This window comes from Octopus bimaculoides, chromosome 13 (assembly GCF_046866305.1).
Source record: "Octopus bimaculoides isolate indiv1 chromosome 13, ASM4686630v1, whole genome shotgun sequence".
In the NCBI taxonomy this organism is placed as follows: domain Eukaryota; kingdom Metazoa; phylum Mollusca; class Cephalopoda; order Octopoda; family Octopodidae; genus Octopus; species Octopus bimaculoides.
Window position 1 is genome coordinate 5,376,211 of NC_142940.1, and position 7,500 is coordinate 5,383,710.

General features: G+C 30.6%; 1 protein-coding gene across 50 annotated transcripts in view; it reads left to right on the forward strand.

Moving 5' to 3' along the window:
* Positions 1-7,500, forward strand: part of LOC106872422 (protocadherin gamma-A3) — a 430,239-nt gene that overhangs the window by 371,544 nt on the left and 51,195 nt on the right. For 18 of the 50 annotated variants that reach the window (XR_016243938.1, XR_016243939.1, XR_016243954.1 and 15 more), the window contains one exon: positions 5,464-5,919. The exons of the other annotated variants lie outside the window; for them this stretch is intronic. The gene's annotated coding sequence lies outside the window, so the exon portion shown is untranslated. The remainder of the gene's footprint in view (positions 1-5,463; positions 5,920-7,500) is intronic. 50 annotated transcript variants of the gene reach the window in all.

Sequence of the window (7,500 nt, forward strand, 5' to 3'; positions counted from 1 at the left end):
GTACTTCTTTTCATATATACTGTCAAACACTTAACTCACAAAAATTATATCCACCTTTGATTGTCGGCTTATGTACAAAGAAATTGATTCTCTCTCTTTCTCTCGATTTCTCACTTTCTTTTCCTCTCTCTCTCTTTTTCTCTATATTTTTCTCTCTTTCTCTCTCCTTCTCTGTTGAATATCTTTCGGACTTAATATGCAAATTTTCAACTAATTCTCACCAACGTCTAGTCACAACAAGTAAAAATTGTGATACATCCTCTCTGATTCCATCAGTGGATCCACTTGGATGAGTCGTTCACTCACCCACTAGCACATGAACTATATGTATGTATATAAGTATGTATGTCATCATCCTCATCATTTAATGTCCATATACTATGCTGACATGGGGACACACACATATATATGTATGTATGAGTTTGTATAATGTCGTAGTCTTTCTACCAGCCCTTCTGATGAGTGCCAGGATTGGGCTTTTTCCAAATTTCATGTATGAAAGGGATTAGTGAAATAGGATGAAACGTATTTATTATACTGTATTGTATAAATATTAATATATATATAAGGGTTCAGGATTCAAGTGAATCAGGTTCTTAGATAGTAAAGTACCAAAACAAAACTAGAGGAACGTATATGTACGTACCAAAGGACATACCAATGTACAGATTCTTTAGCTGAAGCTAGTCAGGAATCATGAAGTGACATAATATTGTTCCTTGGAAGGTTTGTTTTAAGATGTTGAATTGGAGTATATTCACCAAAAGAAAATGTTTTTTTCATCAATAAAAAAAACTCGTTTGAAACAGCTGTAGTGAATGAACTAATTTCCATTTGTTGTCATTTGTGTGTATGTGTGTATGTGTGTGTGTGTCTGTGTCTGTGTGAATAGATATGTATATGTATATATGTGTGTGTGTGTGTATATATATATATATATATATACATATACATTCTTATTCATGCCTACTTACATACTGAGACATACACACACACACACACACACACTTAAATACAGGATGAGAAAGAGAAAATGGTAAAGAGAAGAATTAGTTAGACAGGAACTGGTATAAAAAGAAACTGGCAGAATAATTCCTCGTCATAGCGTTTCTGAAACAAGATTGAATTATATGTTTTATTTCAATTTTGACTAAAACAGCAAATTTCTATAGATCTTCTATTTTTGCAGAGGCTAATCTTATTGGAACAGAACCATACAATAAGTTGCTATTCATTATAAAATTTTTGCATTGCTACAAAAAATTATTTTTTCAAATGTGGTCAGAGAATACAGATGATTCTTTTTATAGATTTACTTTAAAACAAAAGACATTCTCTTGTTTCCCTCTTTTCCCCTTTAGAATAATATTTGAAATTTCTAGAACATTCTTTTGTCAATCTTAGTTACTTGAAGTTTTTAGAGAAAGAAACACTTTACAAGTGATTTGTTATTTGTTATGTTACACAATTAATTTTGCTTAATTTTCAATAACAATTAAAAAGATTATTAATCTTCAGTAAAAGAAATTTGATAAAAATTAATCCTAATGAAAACTGATTTAACATTTGGATGGCTGTAGTTAAGAAGTTCACTTCTCAGTCACATAAGTATGGGGTCATTGTCACCGTGGGCCAACCCAGGCAAGTGTCTTTTATTAAAACCCTTGGTTGACCAAAATCTTCTTAATGGACTTAGAGAATCTCATCATATGAACATATGTGTGTCTCTGAGTGAGTGTGTTCATATTTCCCCTTCATGTGTGTTTGCTGTTTGTAAACATAGACAGTGTTGGATTGCTTTGTTTCCAGTTTTTCCACTGAAATATGTCCAGGCTGTTTGTTGTTCAATAGTCTTGGAGATTATTACTTTGCTTGTACTAAGAGTTTCCCAGCATGCCACTGGTATGAATTTTGTGCATATATACACATATACACAGGTGCAGGCATGACTGTGTGGTAATAAGCTTGCTTCCCAACCACATGGTTATGGGTTCAGTCCCACTGCATGCCACTTTGGGCAAGTGTCTTCTACTATAGCACTGGGTCAACCAGAGTGAGTGGATTTGATAGACGGAAACTGAAAGAAATGTATAACAGGTTTTTATGGTAGTGCCAGTTACAATTCATGTGTGTGTGTGTGTGTGTGCACAAATAACTGCACAAATTTATTACTTATTATTTATAGTTTATCATCATAATCATCATCGTCATCCACATCATCATAATCCCCATCTTTTAACATCTTCTGTGCAAGAATGGGTTGGACGATCTGACAAGATCCAACAGATCCAAGAGGTTGTATCATGTTCCAGTGTCTTCTTTGACACAGTTTCTACAGTTGGATGCCCCTTCCTAAAGCAAACCCCTTTACGACATGCACTGGATGCAGTTTTTTGTGGCATCAATACTATTTTGAGTGATTGAGACTACAACAGAGAGAGGGGGAGAGAGGGTGGTGCTTTATGCTAGAAGATGAAAGATTAAAGATTGAAAAAGCAGCCAGAATGGAATAGGTTTTCTGCTGTAAATAAGATAAATGGCTAATCACTTTATTAAAGCATGGAAAGAGTAACCAGATTAGAGCTAGAAATTAGAAATCAGAGCTAGGGCAGCGAGCTAGCAGAATTGTTAACACACTAGGAAAAATGCTTTGTGGTATTTCGTCCGCCATTACATTCTGAGTTCAAATTTCGCTGTGGTTGATTTTGCCTTTCATCCTTTCGGGGTCGATTAAATAAGTACCAATTATGCATTGGGGTCGATGTAATCAACTTAATCCTTTTGTCTGTCCTTGTTTGTTCCCTCTATATTTAGCCCCCTGTAGGAAATAAAGAAATTGATTAGAGTTAGAAAGAGAGGTTAAATAGTGTAATACAATTCTTTTAAATTTACTATGATATCTCATGGCTGGCTGCTGACAATTTTTCTGCTTTTGTATGGATATCTTATCCAATCTCTGCTGTTCGATCAGCGTTTATGTGTTTGAAAATATAATTATCATCTTATTTGTATCTCACCACTCTTTCAAATATATTTAAGTATTATAGAAGTGATCATGTTAGATATATATCCGGGTTTTTTTATTGTTTACTTGTTTTGGTCATTAGAATTCTTACCATGCAGGGGCACTGCCTTGAAGAATTTTAGTCATACACATCAACCCTAGAACTTGTTTCTCTTTGTTAAGCCTATTACTTATTCTATCGGTCCCTTTTGCTCAACTGCTAAGTTGCTGGTAAGTAAACACACCAACACTGGTCATCAAGCAGTGGTGGGGGACAAACACAAACACACACACACATATAAACACACACACATATACAAACACATACACACATACACACACATACACACACACACACATATATTTCTTTCAGTTTCCGTCTATCAAATCCATTCACAAAGCTTTGGTTGACCCAGTGCTATAGTAGAAGACACTTGCCCAAAGTGCCACATAGTTGGACTGAACTCAGAACCACGTGGCTGGGAAGCAAACTTCTTACCACACAGCCATACCTGTGTCGATGTTATCAGTGCCAAACGTTTGTGAACTAACCTCATCATTTCTTCCAGCCTACCTTTGGCAGTGTTTGAATTTCAAATATTCCATTTAGTTTTAAGTTTCCTTCAACACCTCGTTTATTGCAAAGCAAAAACAGCAAAGAATTTTCTGTTTATTTATTACCTGACATTAATTGCTGTGTTTGGAAATTGAAATAAAAGGCATGAAGACTTCATATTTTAATGTTAAGACTTTGTCATACATGTGAGTCATAATCAGTTATAATATCTCAAAAATATATAAAGTTTAGATTTAACAATAAATGCCTATATATATATATATAATACATATATATGTATATATGTGTGTGTGTGTAAGTGTCTGTGTGTATGCATACATATATGTATATGCATATATATATGTGTGTATATATATACATAAATAGGCAGAAAATGGAAAAACTTTTTGATCAGCAAACAAATTGACCAACATCAGGTTAATTATTTTTTAATATTAAAAAATAATTAGCCTATTTTGGTCAATTTGTTTGTTGGTCAAAAGTATTCTCCATTTTCTGCTTATTTTAAATTTGATTCCTGATAAACTTTTGTTTATTCTGTTATTACCTGTATCCTATGAGCATAGTGTGCTTGCATACCCATGTCCAGGCTTAACAGGTAATTTATACCGGTAGTAAGAACAAATATTCTTATCCCTTAGATGGTTATTCCAACTGCTAACTCTGCTTACCTATGTATTTATATATGCATAGATATGTATATATACATGCATAAATATATATATAAATATGTGTGTGTGTGTGTGTGTGTGTGTGTGTGTGTGTGTGTGTGTGTGTGTGTAAACAGAAGTTCATGTGTCTATGCATGTGTACAACATCTAGTACATTACAACTTAAGGTAATTACTATGTGTGTGTGTGTGTGTTTGAGGAAATGTCAGTATTTTCATTACTATTAATTGGCAGGAATTTAAAGTTAATGCACGCACATGCAAGCACACAAACACACACACACACACACACACACACACACACAAACATACATACATGCATACATACATGCATACATATATAAATATTTTTTGTTTATAAACTAAGAGATATAAAGTACTGAATACAAGATATAGAGTATAGTCTTTAGTTTAAGCTGAAGCTTTACAAAGTACAATTAGTCTTACATTTGTGCACCACAGGTATGTATGTATATAAGTAATACGTGCATACATATATATATATATGTGTATGTGTATATATATATATATATATATATATATGTATATATATATATATATATATATATATATATATATAATGAAGGCTTATAGAAGTCAGCTCTGCTAAATGCCAATAATAATAATAATAATAAGGTTTTTGCAGATATATTAGTGTGTTTTGTTGTTTCTGTATGTATGTATCTGTATTTATATATCATTCATACCTGACATGGCGGAATTTAAATATTAAGTACTACATTCCACTAATATTAAAATTATTTACTAAATTGCCAGATAAAGCACTTTTTAAAAGCCCAAGTATTACTTATAATTCTAATTAATACATATTCATTTTATTATCTAATTAATTTTAATTGTTCTCAAATGGATTTGACAGATTATAAATTTATCTTTCTAATTCTTTTAGAATCTTTATCATCTGGATCGTAAATCTAACCCTACTTGTAAAGCAGCAAGCTTTATCTAATTATTTCATTAAATCCTAATTGACTTTTTATTTATTTATTTATGTTTTTTTTTTATTTATATTTTATTTTTAACTGACTGATATTATGGAATCAATATCTATGTATGGATATTTCTTTATTTTTTTTATGGTTAGTATGTGTAGTTTTATCAAAGTTGATTAGTATTATGTCATCCTTCGTGATCCAGAAGCGATAACCTTTCAGTATAAGCGAAATTTGCAGAAGTGATTTCCACTTGCAGGCCGCCAACCCTGCCGGGTCGGCCGACATTGATGACTTCCACGGCTCCCATGCTGAACTGCAGCAACTGGCTACCCTCACAAAACAGTTATCAAAAGAATTCAGTGAATTCAAAAGACTGCAGCAGCTCTATGAAGCAGTAATGTTAAAGGCAGAGTTCATGAAACTTCTGGAAGAACTGAAAATTCTCAGTGTTGCCAGTGACTTCCCTGAGGAAGACGGCAAGACAGAGAATTTTGAGAGTAAACAGTTTGCCTTTAGTCATGCCACGCCGATTTATTCATCTGTAATGACGACGACTTCTGCATTGGATGATGACACTGACCACTTTGAGCATTACCAGTCTGTTGGGTCACAGATGTACACTACAACGAAATTAACACCAGCTTCCGCATCCGTGCAGCCTGTTAGCACCAAGCAACTCTCCTTACACCACTCATGATTAAACTGTGGGCAGGTAATGAACTCTGTCTAGAGTAGCATTTATTTGGGGGATCAGGGAGTTTTTTTTTTTTTTTTTTTTTTTCATTTTCACAATTGATGCTAAAATTCGTTAAATGTTAGTCGGTTTAAGTTGCAATCATTTAACATTTTAGATTCTCAAAGGACATTAAAATTGTTTAGAACAAGCAATTTTTATTGTCAGAATATTTAAAAGAAATTTAAACTATAACACACAAAAAAAATGAAAACAGAAAATTAAATTAACTTTAAAATTAACCCTATAATGCAAAATAAATATACAAATTGTTTTCAAATCCAATATTAAAAAAAAAGTGAAAATAAAATGTAATTATAATTCAAATTTTCTATTTTACATCATTTAGCATTACTGAATTTCTAAGAATTAAAATATATATTTATAGATGTATTGATTAAAATATAGTTACTGTTAATACTCACAAAACATCTAAATTCTTGTGTATTATAGGGTTAAGTTTTCCATGTCATATAATATCATTGCTGTGTTATGTTTGGTTCAGTACCTCAGGCAATCATGCATTTTCTTGATATATTTTGAAAATACTTCACAAATAAACTTAAGAAGATTACAATTGTAAAATACAAACGATGAGACATTATGCAATTATATTCAATTAAAAGATAAAAAAACAGAATATTCTATAAACAGTATTCATGAACTGTTTTATGATATAAGTAAATGTTGAAGATTTGAATCAAATTTTTAACCAGCAATGTTATTGGTTTATAAAGAATGTTACATAAATATGGATATAAAATGTATAACATTATATACATATGCATTTATAATGTTTAATGTATAAATATGGGTATACAATGTCCTTTGAGGATTAATTAAAATGTGCAAAAAAGTGTGCAAAAAATTCAATATTGTTTCATTTGTGCCTTATATAAACATATATGTATATATATATGTGTACTAAGCACCTATGTATATATGTATACATATTTATATACATATATGTATATATATATATATGCATATGAATATATGCATAAATATATATATGTGTATGCGTGAATATATATACATATATCCATACATAGATGTATATATATACAGATGCACATATATATATATATACATATATATATACATATATATACGTATATATATACATATATATATACATATATATATATATATATGATTTAATATATTATATTCCTATATTCTATATAAATCTATATTTATATTATATATGTATATATATTTCTATATATATGAAAATATAATTTTGTGTATACATATGCATATGTATATATATATATATATATATATATATATATATATATATATATATATATATATATATATATATATATTTAAATATTATATTATAGATACATATATATATATATATGTAAATATATAAAAACAAAAAGATAAAGAGAGCAAAGGTAAGGTTGAAGAATTTTATGGATAGAGTCTTACAGCTGTTTCTGGGAAGATCCAGTACTTCCCTTTATCGGAGACAGGAAAAATAAAGTAATCTATTATTATATCCATAGGCAGATATTTTTAGTATGAAGTGGTACAGAGTGTGATGTGCTG